This window comes from Labeo rohita, chromosome 7 (genome assembly GCF_022985175.1).
Source record: "Labeo rohita strain BAU-BD-2019 chromosome 7, IGBB_LRoh.1.0, whole genome shotgun sequence".
In the NCBI taxonomy this organism is placed as follows: domain Eukaryota; kingdom Metazoa; phylum Chordata; class Actinopteri; order Cypriniformes; family Cyprinidae; genus Labeo; species Labeo rohita.
The window spans coordinates 16,145,157-16,160,156 of record NC_066875.1 but is presented as its reverse complement, the minus strand read 5'-3'; positions in this window follow the sequence as shown (position 1 = coordinate 16,160,156).

Sequence of the window (15,000 nt, the reverse complement as noted above, 5' to 3'; positions counted from 1 at the left end):
TCTCTGCACTCACTCCTTGCTCATTTTGTATACTTGTATTCTCATTTAGGAAATAAAATAAATAAAAAAAAAAAACCTTGGAAAGCTTTTTTGCCATTTAACTACATATTTTTTATTATTATAAATATGCCAAAATATCCCAAAACATATATATATATATATATATATATATATATATATATATATGTATATATATATATATCAGAAATGTTGCTGTGAATGAGTTGGGGGCTGTCTTAAAGGGACAGTTCAACCAAAAATGAAAAAAAAATTACACACAAAAAAAAAAGATCATTCATTCACCTTTATGTTATCTCCTTGTTGTCACGCATGCGACGTGCTACTGTTGTAAACGTGTGTCAAAAACTAAGATGAAAGATAAGTTGTTAATAAAGTTATTTATGCACATAATACTGTTCTCGCAGCTTCATAACATTACGGTTGAATCACTGATGTCACATGGATTATTTTATTGATGTTCTTTACATTTTGGTTGAACTGTCCCTTTAATGTGCTATATTGGTAATAGGTTAATTATGTTGGAGGCACATTTGTACCCCAGAAGCATTTTAACTGCAATTTGCTGATGAACCCTTTATGGTCTACGTCTCTCAACTACTGAGCACCCCTGGAGCACCGACAGCTAAACCCCCTGGGTCTGTCCCTGGCTGGGATAGAGCTATTTTAAACTCCTGGAATAAAATTCAGACTTAAAAACAGAAGGTCACAGTCTCAAAAGAAGCAAATAGGTGTAGCTGCTGTTTAATAGCATTTGCTGCAGTATGCTAGAGCAGTTAAGAACTGAGCTCTCAGTATGCATCAGGACTCCAGAAGTGCTGTATGTAAGTGCCAGAAGTTGTCTAGTTAAACCTTGCTCTGATTTTATAGTGCGTGACCACAAATGTGTAATTGAATTTGATAGATTATTTGGCCTCTATAAAATATACATACTCACTCATCTCCAAGAGTGAGTTCGATAGCGTTTGATGTGATTGCAGAAAGTGAATGAAGTGTAGTATATGAAAACCTTAGCACAATCTCAGCTGTGTTTTGCACACATTTAGTCTAACCTTTCTGTATTCGACCATCTTGACTACTGGATAAAGAGATTAAAGCGTTTTAACCCTGCAGGAGAAGTGAATCCTTCCAGCCATCCAAGAATCCATCTGTCACCCTTATTTATTTATTTATATATATATTTTTTCCATATGCACACTCCACATAATATAATATAATATAATATAATATAATATAATATAATATAATATAATATAATATAATATAATATAATATAATAATATCACACTCAGTGTGCTGACATACAGCCATATCTCATGTCTACGAGTGTGATATTGTATTTATACAACAGTTCGACAGCACACGTCTGTAAATACATAAACAAAATAACAACTTTAAAAACTCTCTTTTGTGCAGAACTATTTCCTTCCACCACGGAGTCAAATCTAAAGATTGACAGTTTAACAGCTGAGCCCAAGCCTCCATTACTAATTCCAAAACGTCACCAGAACTAGTAACGAAGGAATGTTGAGTTGCTTCAATGAAAGCTTATTGTATTACTGTATTAAAAGTCATGTATTCTGTTTTGTAGAGTGTTGAGAAAGAGATTGACTGAGCGATCATGATTACCTGCATCTGATACAGCATTCATTCTTCAGATCAATCAGATATCACAATAAATCATTAGTTTGAATAAAATGAATAAAAATAGCTTACACCATATGTCTAATATAAAATAAAAAAATAAAAATAACTTAGACTAGGCCTACATAAATTTTAAATAGCCTAGTATACAAAACTTAAAATCGGTAAACACTGTGGAACCAAATAAATATAAGAAACATAGAACGTTTATTGGCAAAACGAATAAGAAAGAAATTAGAATGTAAAAATCAGCAAACACTGTAGAACCAATTAAATAAGAAATGAATGGTCAAAAAAAAAAAAAAAAACTTTGAAAACCACCATAGATAAATGGCAAAAGTCAACAGGCTTTTCAAAAAAAAAAAAAAAAAAACATTGCCAAACTTCCACCATCATCTTCTCTGTCCCGCCTGACCTCACTCTTCTTGTCTTTTTCTTTTTCTTTTTCTTTTTACTCTTTGTACAGCAGTCATTGCTAATTCTAAATGTATTTTAATGTAAAATATATTACATCAATTATGTTACATATATATGAAATATAGAACATATATATATAAAAAAAAAATCTGCTGCTGGCTCGTCTGCTGCCCAAATCCCCCCCACCCCAGCGCATAAAAGTGAAACTCCGCCTATGCCAAACACTGCCCATAAGGTTTACTCAAAACAAATTACATCTCATGTTTAACCACTACAGAGTCATCTGAGCCAGTGGTAAATTCCAGAAGATCTGGCCAAGGTGAGGTGCTCTTGGGCGGGTTCATGAGAGCTGAATGACCACTGATGCTCTGGAGCGCATATGTCCAAAAACGTTGACGCAAATTTGCAAATAGACGTTATCTTGATTAACAAACCGCATATTTGAAGTCCAAACAAGTACATTCTCGTCTAAAAAGCTCTTAAAACTACATTCTGTGACACAAAACAGTACTATTTTTAACATTGTAGTGGATTTGGGTGTCTGCCATGACACTCCCTGTGAGAAATAGGGCAACTTTGGCAAGCAGAATGATACAAACAGTGAAACTGTTGGACTGTAATATCAACACTTGTATCGAGCCAATCAGATTCGAGGACCAGAAAGAACTGTTGTTAAATTATAATTTATTATGTTATATTATATTATATTATATTATTTCTGTACTGTTAAAAATAAAGGGATTTAAAAAAATAAAATAAAATATTACATTAGAAATACTCTAACTTCTAGCAGAAACCCAAGAAGACTGGATTAAAAAAAAAAAAAGCCCTACATGGCTGAAAAGCTTTAAGACAATAGCAATATATTATATTAATGATACTATATTATATTTCTGCATTGTTAAAAAATAAAGGAAAAATGTTTGATATTACAAATATTCTAACTTGAAAGCAGAAAAAAGCCCTACATGGCTGAAAAGCTTTAAGATAATAAAAATAAATAGTGAAAAGTTGGTATGAAAAATAATCTTAAAGGCCATTAAAGCTAAAAATCTGAGGGCTCTGGGAGGAGATTAGCGCAAGCATCAGCTTTAGGACAAGCCATCAGTATTAAGATCCAGTCCACCAGATGTTCTGTGCTTTTTATGAAATGTTTATTGTATATATCCCGTTGTGTACTGTATAGATATGTGCATCTACACATCTCATTAAGTGCCATAATCGCCCATTCATTAATGCTGAAGAAAACCTAGCATTTGTTTCTGCAGTTATCCATAGAACTCCTGTGCTTTTCTTTATTTAAGAGGATGGTTTATCAGACGGGGAGAAAAAAAAAAGCTGCATCTCCCAATATGTCATTTGCTTCACAGTCGTTTTAGGCTATCATCACTCAGGGACTTGTCAGCACTGCTACGGAAGGAATGCACAGAGGCTTCGTGATGGAATAAAAAACAGAAAAAGGGAAATAGACTGAGAAAGAGAGATGCAGATAATGGCTCGCTGTGGCCATCAGCCGCTTGGTTATCTCTCTGAAGGCCCACTGTGTTTGAGACTGGTGCTTTATGACTCCTTTCTTTTAAACATGTTTATAATTGCTTTCTAAACAGAAGGTGAAGGCCTCAACAGCTTCTAAATGGTCCCTTTGAACATTTGACACATGGAATCTAGAATGCCTCTGACAACATCCTGTGTTTGTGTCCTCTCACTATCACAGTTTACTATTTAGGAACACAGCCGGTGCATTTCATCACCTCTCCATCTCTGAAGATGTCTGATTAATCAGGCAGTGCATTTAATTAAAGAGAAAACTTAGACCAGTAATTGAACATAATGTGTTTCTTGCTCGCAGCCTCACCCTGTAAAAGAAATGCATTTGGTAATTTTTCCTGACGCCGTAAATGCATCAACGGCGTTTAATCCATTCATGACCTCCGTCATCAAGAAAATAAGTGGAAATAGTTTCCCCTCCTTTTCCTCCTCGGAGATGGCAAAACACTTTTGCGACTACCGAGACTGTATCTGTTGCAAAGCAACATATAAAATGTTTTAATCACTGCAGACCACACAGGTCTCAAATCATTACAGCTTATACATTTTTACACAACACACAGTTAAAGCACAGAACATCATCATTTGTCATGACTGCTGTCATCATTAAAGGATTAGCTCACTCCTGAATTAAAATTTCCTGATAATTAATTCACCCCCATGTCATCCAAGATGTTTTTCTTTCTTCAGGCAAAAAGAAATTAAGGTTTTTGAGGAAATATTCCAGGATTTTTCTAAATATAGTGGGAGCCAGTGGGTTGAAGGACCAATTCCAATGCAGCTTCAAAGGGCTCCATGTGATCCCAGCCAAGGAATAAGGGTCTTATCTAGCAAAACAATCAGTTATTTTCTAAAAAAAAAAAAAAAAAAAAAAAAAAAAAAAAAAAAAAAATTTAATAAAATGTATAGGGTACAACGGTGCTAAAGGTGCCCCATAAGAAAAAAAATCAATTGTGCCCAAAGTGTATGATGGCAGAAAAATACATGCATTTGTATTGAACATTTATGGAACAACAGATTTTCTGTGAAAATAAATAATACAAGTTGTTTATTTTGTTTAAAAATCTCATAAATGTATGAGGTGGCAATTCAGGCATTTTACCCCACACACGGGGTACAAAGCTCACCAGCATGGGGTAAAAGGCACACGGTATTGATACAAATACTTTAGCTAAAATACTTGTTATACACAATACTTGTTATTTGTTACTTCAAAACAATCACTTTAGCAAAGAACTATTTTCTGCTTATTTTTTACATTTTTTGTTCAATAAATACTGTCAGATACTGTCATTAAAATATGTTAATATAAAACATATATTTTAAAATACAGAAACAAAATCATTTTAAAATGTAAAGATCCTGAAATCATTGAAGAAGATCCCATAATAATTCAACATAGATTTACAGTAATAACAACAAATGATATTTTATTATATAATATGATTAATAGCATGTTTTTAAATATGATGGTTTCATTCTAAACATGGTGATTATTTCTAAGATGGACCCCCAACATAATATATGATATTTACTATCTGAATCTAACAATGTCATGCCAACAAATGGAAAAGTCAGCCTACTATTAATTACCATGTCAATTATTCTGCCTTTTCAGCCCTAACAGCTAGGGCGCTTTTTACCCCAAATACCATACTTTTACATATTCTTTCATTATTTAAAAAAAACTGCTGTTTTAATTATCTCAAACAAAACTGAAAATCATTAAGAAGACCTTTGTCTCAAGATATATTGAATAATTTTTGTGATTCTCATTTGCTACTGAAATCTACAACATTTTTTAAAACATCAAATATTAGATCAAGCAAGCACAGAATTGACTTTGCTCTGCTGCCCGTGATTGCGTCAAGGATCAGACAATTTTGCACGTGTATGTTGAAAAGCGGATGTTTTGGAAAGTGCTACACCACGTTTTTCTGCCATCTAGTGGTTTAGAGAAAAATAATATCAAAGGCGCCTTTTACCCCAAGGTGCCTTTAGCTCCATTGTACGCTATACTTTTTAACCACAAATGCTCATCTTGCGCTAGCTCTGCGATGTGCGTCTACGTCTTTACACATTATGAAATCAGGTTGGAAAATTCACAGGTGGTTAGTTCTTCGTCTGTGTACTTTGGTTTAAAATGTAGAGTAGGGGCAATAAAATCCATCTCATTTTCTCTTCCAACTTCATAATTGTCCGACATTGATTTACCATTTTTTTGGAAAGGGCGTTTGACTTTCTTTGCACGTTCGCTTTGTAAACACACGGTTGGTACTTCAGCCTAAGTCATGCATGACCTTTCCAACGTGACTACGTAATGTGTGAAGTCGTGGACACAGAGCTAGTGCAAGACAATCATTTGTAGTTAAAAAGTATAGAAATTATTTATTTTTTTTTAGAGAATGACTAATCGTTTCGCTAGATAAGACCATTATTCCTCGTCTGGGATCGTGTAGAGCCTTTTGAAGCTGCACTGAAACTACAACTTGAACCTTCAACCCATTGATCCTCATTGAAATCCCCTATATGGAGAAAAATCCTGGAATTTTTTCCTCCCACAACCGTAATTTCTTTCGACTGAAGAAAGAAAAAGCATTTATCTTGGATGTGTTTTATTCACCTTTAATGCAACACTGTTACTCTGATTCAGCAAAATCAAACAAACGAACAAAATAGAACAAATGCAGGTAAGAGTATGAACAATGGCTAAGTGCGTGGCAGCTGTGCTGCCTGGGCCATCTGACTCATGATTCTGGCACACGATTGTACCCTGTGCCATATGGCGGGGCAGTGAGGAGATCTCAAAGCAAAAGTGATCCACCCTCCAGCCGCGCCAACCCATGCCGTCAATGCAACTTTCCAGTTAACACACAGTCATTACACATCTCACAGAGGGCACATGGCCATTAGTAACTACTGCAGAGAGGGAGGTATCAGCACAGCCACTTTAGAATACATAATCCCTGCTACACCCTCGGCTAATTCAACTGAATGTGACCTATGTTTGTTAGAAGTGGAGAGGACACAAATAGGGGCAAGTGCCTTTAATGTTAACACAGTCACTTAACAGACAAATGCTTCTCACAAACTAAACAAAGCTAATTACATCTGAAGCAAGCTTAGTATGTTTTAGTAACAAACATACCATGCTATCACCACATTTTGGACCTGCTAATATAATGCATTGGTATATTTTGAATGTCACATGACCAAACTGATCTTATTGCATCCACTTGGTAGAGAAGGTGTTAACAGCTGACAGTGATATCTAAACATTTTTATAAGGTAATCAGCTGACCAAACTAGTTCTTTCTTAATTGGTGTTTTATTCATTCCTCCTCTTGGACTCCATTTACTTTCATTATTTTCATTATTGTTGTTGTTATTGTTACTGAATGAAGTTTATCTGCACATGGATCCTACCTTCCAGTGTCTCTGAGAGCAGCCATCATTACAATATTATAACATTTTGCAAGCTCACAATGAATGACTCAAATACAAACAGGGTCATTTTATATTTTTAATGCTATTTTGCATGCAATTTTGAAATCTATAAATGTGCTTATTGAGACTCTGAGACTAAAGGTTCAACAAACTCCAGTCCACCTTCCTATAATGTATGTCTAGAAACTGTCACATAATAAATGCTTGTTGCACAAAAACATGTCAGATATGTCTGTCATTGATTGAAAGGCTGTTGCTCTGTCAGCATTGGAAACCATGAAAATGCACACTTGTGAACCATACTTATGGATGGCAACAGCACGGTGAGTAATGACTACACCCTCTCATGAAAGAAAACAAAATGTACTGTTGACCTACATATGTTCAAATCCATTGAAACCTATATGAATTGCTTTTCTATGAAAATTAAAAATAAGTGTCATCATTGTCTTTCATCATGTACAACAGATGTTTTTACAACACATATGTTTTAACATTAAGGAAAACTACATTGTTTTAGTATTTCATGGCCTTTAAATGTAGAAACTAAAGTATGGTTGTTTTCAAAGGACAATGTTATTGAGGTTTAAAAAAAAATACCCATTATGGACAAGCATGTTAGCCCCTAACTATTCAAAAGGACCTTGAAATCACTCTTAAGCATGCTGATAACCAGTGTCCTCTATCACGATTAATACGACAGTCCCCCAGCACGTTGGTGATTTAACATCGTTTACAGACAGCCCCAGAGGTCATTAACACCGTCCGCTTGACAAAAAAAAATCACTTCACAAAACCCCCCAAACCTTTTCTTCGCCCTCTGCAAGAAAATATAGAAGCCAAATGAAGCCAACAAGTTGATTTGTTCATGGAGTCATCATGTTATGGGAATAAAATGAACAATTATCTCGTTTTCTTGTCGTCATATGTCAACGCCCATGACTTGGCGGGGTTGTACGTATGCTGAGCAGCAGAAGGCCCGAAGGAATGCAGAAAGCTAATTGCTAAACTAATGATTTTGAATATGGTCTGTCAGCCTCTGCTACCCACTCACATAAACAAATGTCTCAATTTCTTGTTTGTTTTTCCATTAAAATGGAATTTTAATTTAGATTTAAGAGGCAAGACAGAATCTATTTTGATTTATCAAGTGCGTACGTTTTACGTTTCATTGTTCTATCTCTAAATTACATGAAAGGGAATGTGTACGTGATTTTCTCTCTGCCTGAACATGTACATTTTTCCCCTTCTCTTTTGTGTATTAATGCCATCCCTCTGCTACCTCTCCTATCACTGTGAGAAATATCATCAGCTTATTTACTGTTTGCTCTATAATTAATGGCATTGCAGGGTTGAGCGTAATTAACCTCTCTCTTTCTCTCAAGCGATGTAAATGCCAAACGTCAGGCAGGGGGAGCGAGAAAGAAGCTTCAACACATCGGGCTCTGCTCCCCGCCAAGGGACAGTAACAAACACAATGCATAAATGAATCTGTCCAAAAGAAATTAAACCAAGCTGGAATATGTGAACAATAACTGTGCACGAGGATGGATGGATAAATGGATGGATGGGTGATGTGAATTAGACCTGCATGAGATAGATGGATGTAAACAAAAACTGCAAGAACTGGATGGACGTATGGAAAGACAGATGGATGGACAGAGGAGATGGATGGATGGATGCTAACAAACTCTGCACAAGATGGATAGATTTTAACAGAAAATGCATGAGTTGGATAGATGAATGAATGGTTGCATGGATGAATGGATATGAACAAGGACTATATGAAATGGATGGATGGATGGATGGATGGATGTGAATAAACACTGCACAATATGGATGAATGGATATGAACAAGCACTACATGAGATGATTGGAGGGATGTGAATAAACACTGCATGGGATGAATGAATTAATGAATGGATGAATCTGAACAAGCACTGCATAGGATGGATAGATGGATGTAAATAAACACTGCACAATATAAATGAATGAATGAATGAACAAACAAGCACATCATGGGATGGATGGATGAATGGTAGGGTTTATGGTTGTTAATAAACACCAAGACATGGATTAATGGGTGTGAACAAGCCCTACATGAGATGGATGGATGGATTGATGGATGTGAATAAACACTGCATGGGATGAATGAATGAATGAATGAATGGTTTTGAACAAGCACTGGTTGAGATGGATGGATGGATGGATGGTTGTGAATAAAGCTGCATGGGATGAATGAATGGATGAATGTATGAACGAATGAATGAATGGTTGTGAACACACACTGCATGAGATGGATGGATGGATGGATGGATGAATGATTGGGTGGATGGATTTGAATGAACACTGCATCGGATGACTGAATGAATTAATTAATTAATGTGAACAAGCACTGCATGGGATGGATAGATAGATGTGAATAAACACTGAACGATATGGATGAATGGATGTGAACAAGCACTAGATGAGATGGATGGATAGATGAATGGATGGATGTGAATAAACACTGCATGGGATGAATGAAGAAATGAATATGAACAAGCACTGCATGAGATGGATGGATGGATGGATGGATGGATGGATGGATGTGAATAAACACTGCATGGGATAAATGAATGAATGAATGAATGAACATGGATGGATGGATGGATGGATGTGAATAAACACTGCATGGGATAAATGAATGAATGAATGAATGAATGAATGAATGAATGAATGAATAAACATGGATGGATGGATGGATGGATGGATGTGAATAAACTGCATGGGATTAATTAATGAATAAATGAATGGTTGTGAAAATGCACTGCATGAGATGAATGGATGGATGGATAGATGAATGATTGGGTGGATGGATGTGAATAAACTGCACGATATGGATGGATGGATGTGAACAAGCACTACATGAGATGGATGGATAGATGAATGAATGAATGAAAGTAATGTAAACAATCACTGGATGAGATGGATAGATGGATGGATGTGAATGAACACTGCACAAAATGAATGGATGAATGTAAACAAGCACATGATATGGACAGATGGATATAAACAAAAAACTTCAAGAAATGGATGGAGGAATGTACGTGAGCAATTGCACAAGATAGAAAACTGTTTGCTAGGTCAAACAGATGTTCTCTGCTAGCCAAAGGTGCTTTGCCCGCAGAGAATATTAAGCTGATATCATAGTCAGCATTAAAAGTTTTCCATTCAAAACTACTTTGCATTAAGAGCTGCTTATCACATTTTTTCCTCTTTCAGAAAGTTTAGAAGTGCATATTGGCCCCCCACTAACCCCCCCTACAGAGCGAAGGCAGAAAATCATTGTCGGCAAACTGTAACAAATAACAGAAGTGCATCATGATTAAGCACTACCCCTTTCTCTCTCGCTATGTCCGCTCCGGAGAACACACCGCTGGCTCTAATTTGTTTTTCTCATGTGGCGACTTTAATAACATTTCCTCCCCGCAAATCCACTCAGATCTGGGGTATTATGAGGCCCTGAGTCCGATTATAATGCTACCTTATGGAAAATGTCTAAACTCCTCTGCCTTAATCCCCACTGATGAGAGATTTTCCTCTTTGACTCACACAGTTTGCTGCTGAGACCCTGATTTAGGAGTTTTGAGACAGAATCTGAATACTGCAACATTTCAGCTGCACAGCACAGAAATTGCAACGGATGCCCTACTGAACCATATACATGTTTAAGAAGGCCATCAGGGGTCAGGTAGGGCATCTGGAGTTGGATCGTCAATCAGAACATTGCAGGCTAAGACCAAGCAACTGTAAACATACACCAAGCGTGGATTTATTGTAATGAGAGGATTCTCATCTTTACCATCTGTATCATTGTATCACCATTATCAAATTTGGAATACTATCAAATGTTTACAATATTAACAACCAGAAGCATTTATTTGGTGAATTTGAACCTGCAGAGCCATTATTAGAAATCTCTTGCAGGTTGCAAGAATGTGGACCACAGGAGATATTTAGTATAATATGCAATTATAAAATAATAATTAAGAAAAAAAAAAAAAAAAAAAAAAAAAAAAAAAAAAAAACTGTGGCAGATTTGCTAATCATCATCCCAACTAACAACAACAACAACAAAAGTTCTGCTTCTGTTTCCATTAAATGGTTAGTTTGCACAAAAATGTGAATTGTGTCATTAATTACTCAACCTCATGTTGTTCCAAACCCATAAGACCTTTCATCTTCGGAACACAAATTAAGATATTTTTGATGAAATCCGAAAAGCTTTCTGATCCTGCATTGACAGCAATGCAACTACCATGTTCAAGGCTCAGAAAGGTAGCAAAGACATCACGGAAATTTTTATCAAACTACGAGAACACGCACATCAATTAACTAGACTAACAGACTAACACAAAAGAGAAGAAATTGTTGAATAAAGCTGTTAGTTTAGTTTTCTTTGCGCACAAAAAGTATTCTCATAGATTCATAACATTAACCACTGATGTCACATGGACTATTTTAATGATGTCCTTACTACTTTTTGGGCCCTGAACATGGTAGTTGCGTGGCTGTCTATGCAGGGTCAGAAAGCAGGGTAAAATTTCATCAAAAATATCTTAATTTGTGTTCTACGGGTTTGGAACGATATGAGGGTGAGTAGTTAATGACAGAATTTTCATTTTTGGTTAAATTATCCCTTTAACCTATGACAGTGAATGATCTAAACAAACTTTTTTTCTCTTTTTTTGAGAATGTTCCCTAGATGGGATTATTACCAGCACTGTATAATTCCTTGACAAGTGCTCAGTAAAGCATGCTCATAAGATTTATCAGTCCCATCCAATGTGATCTCTCTTGTAGACACGCATACATCCTGAGTCTGTGAGTGAGAGAGACAGACAGTTAGCAGTCCCCATTAGTTGAATTGCTTTACTAGCAGAGATGGAAGCATCTAGATAACACAGCATTAATAAATAAGAACACTTCAATATTAATGCAGCAAAAAGGACATGGATCCACCGTTTGAAAAAAACAAATCGATGAAAAGGGGTTTCTGCTGAGTGGTTGGGAGGAATAGACTCTTTAGAGTTCAGACTGACAGCAGAGAGTCATTTCTTATTTTAGTTCAGAGTTCAAACGGATATCGTCTTATCGGATCTCGATGCCATACACATTCAGGCGAGCAAGTGTAGTCTATACATGCAGGATTATTTGCACCTGCTGTGATATCTGCCCTCTCAAGCTAACCTCAGCTTTCACAGCAGCCCTGAGGAAGCTGATTAAAACAGGTCATGTACACGGGGAAGGAACATTAGGATTAGCATTTTTGAGGGTCTGTATGAGCAAAAAAAAATGCAGTATAACCTGCAACATCTTCCTTATATTTGAGTCCAAGCACAAAATGACAGACTCAAAAAAAAAAAAAAAAAAAAAAAAAAGTTGCACTTCATGATCCCTTTGTACTACTTGCATAATCCGGATCTCCTCTGAAAGTAAACCACTAAACCACTGGCAGATTCTGTTGCTGTTTATCTATTCTAGAATTAATTCTAGAAAACTAGAAAACTATTGTATATGAACCCATTAGAATTGGTTGGTTTCCTGTATTAACCAACCTATCAAGAATCATGACAAAACTTACCTGTGGGAACTTTTTCGCAAGACACGAAATATGTAGCACTATATACGTTTCGTGACATATTTGATGTGAAATGTCCACTGAGTGGCACTGAAAAAAAGTGTTCTTTTTTTTTTAATTCCCAGAACAGATGAACCTACATATGGTACGTTTTTGATTGACAGTGGTTTTGTACATGAGCTGGATGGATGGATGAATTTTTGCATGGATGAATGGATATGAACAAGGACTGTATGAAATGGATGGATGGATGGATGGATGTGAATAAACACTGCATAAAAGGGATGAATGGATGTGAACAAGCACTACATGAGATGATTGGAGGGATGTGAATAAACACTACATGTGATGAATGAATGAATGAATGAATGAATGAATCTGAACAAGCACTGCATAGGATGGATGGATGTAAATAAACATTGCACGATATAAATGAATTAACTGAATGAATGAATGAATGAATGAATGAATGAATGAATGAACAAGCACATCATGGGATGGATGGATGAATGATAGGGTTTATGGATGTTAATAAACAGTGCAAGACGTGGATGAATGGGTGTGAACAAGCACTACATGAGATGGATGGATGGATGGATGGATGGATGTGAATAAAGACTGCATGGAATGAATGAATGAATGAATTAATGAATGAATGAATGAATGAATGGTTTTGAACAAGCACTGGTTGAGATGGATGTATGAATAATTGGATGATGGATGTGAATAATCACTGCAAGATATGGATGAATGGGTGTGGACAAGCACTACATGAGATGGATGGATGGATGTGAATAAACAATGCATGAGATTAATGAATGAATGAATGAAAGAATGAATGAATGAATTAATTAATTAATAAATTAATTAATGGATGGATGAATGAATGAATGAATGAATGAATTAATTAATTAATTAATTAATGGATGAATGGATGAATGAATGAATGAATGAATGAATTAATTAATGGATGGATGAATGAATGAATGAATGAATGAATTAATTAATTAATGGATGAATGGATGAATGGATGAATGGATGAATGAATGAATGAATGAATGAATGTGAACAAGCACGAGAGATGCATGAGATGGATGGATGAATGAATGATTGGGTGGATGGATGTGAATAGCACTGCACAATATGAATTAATTAATGAATTAATTAATTAAAACAAGCATTACATGAAATGGATGGATGGACGTGAGTAAACAATGCATGAGATGAATGAATGAATGAATGAATGAATGAATGAATGAATGAATGTGAACAAGCCCTGCATTGGATGGATGGATGGATGGATGGATGGATGGATGGATGGGTTGGTGGGTTGGTGGGTGGATGGATGTAAATAAACACTACACAATATGAATGAATGAATGAATGAATGAATGAAAACAAGCACTACATGAGATGGATGGATGGATGGATGGATGGATGGATGGATGGTTGTGAATAAACACTGCACGATATGGATAAATGGATATGAACAAGCACTACATAAGATGGATGGATGGATGTGAATAAACACTGCATGGGATGGTTGGATGGATGAATGAATGAATGAATGAATGAATGAATGAATGGTATCTTTAAAATATATCTTTGTAGCCTATAAAATATTTGACAGTATAATATAGTGGCAAGAAAAGGTCCCGGTTACGTATGTAACCTTGGTTCCCCGAGGGAACGAGACGCTGCGTCCAGAGAACGCTTTGGGAACGCCTTTGGCGGACGACGCTCTGAAAGAATGTGTAATCGAACCAATGAGAAAGCAGGACGTCACGGGCGGGTGACGTCATCGACCAGGAAGCATAAAAGCAGGTGCGAAGCCGGCCGGCGTCAGCTTCGTGGATGAAGCGAGCGCTCGGCAGGGATGCCGGAAGGATGGACCGAGACGCAGCGTCTCGTTCCCTCGGGGAACCAAGGTTACATACGTAACCGGGACGTTCCCCTTCAGGAACTCGAGCTGCATCCAGAGAACGCTTTGGGAACGAGATGCCCACGCCACCAGACTTCCAAATCCCTGCCTAGTGAAAGAGCTAGGGCAGGAGGACAGAGGAGCCAGGAGTGGCTCGGACATCAAGGCTGTAAAACCTTACAAAGGTGAGAGGCGTGGACCATCCCGCAGCATTACAGATGTCCTGTATTGGGACACCTGCAGAAAAGGCCTTAGAGGCGCCCAAAGCGCGCGTTGAATGAGCCTTGACCCCCAAAGGTGAGGGAGGTCAGAGGACTGGTAAGCCGTAGATATAGCATCCACAATCCATCTACTTAAAGTCTCTTTTGAAGCAGGAGACCCC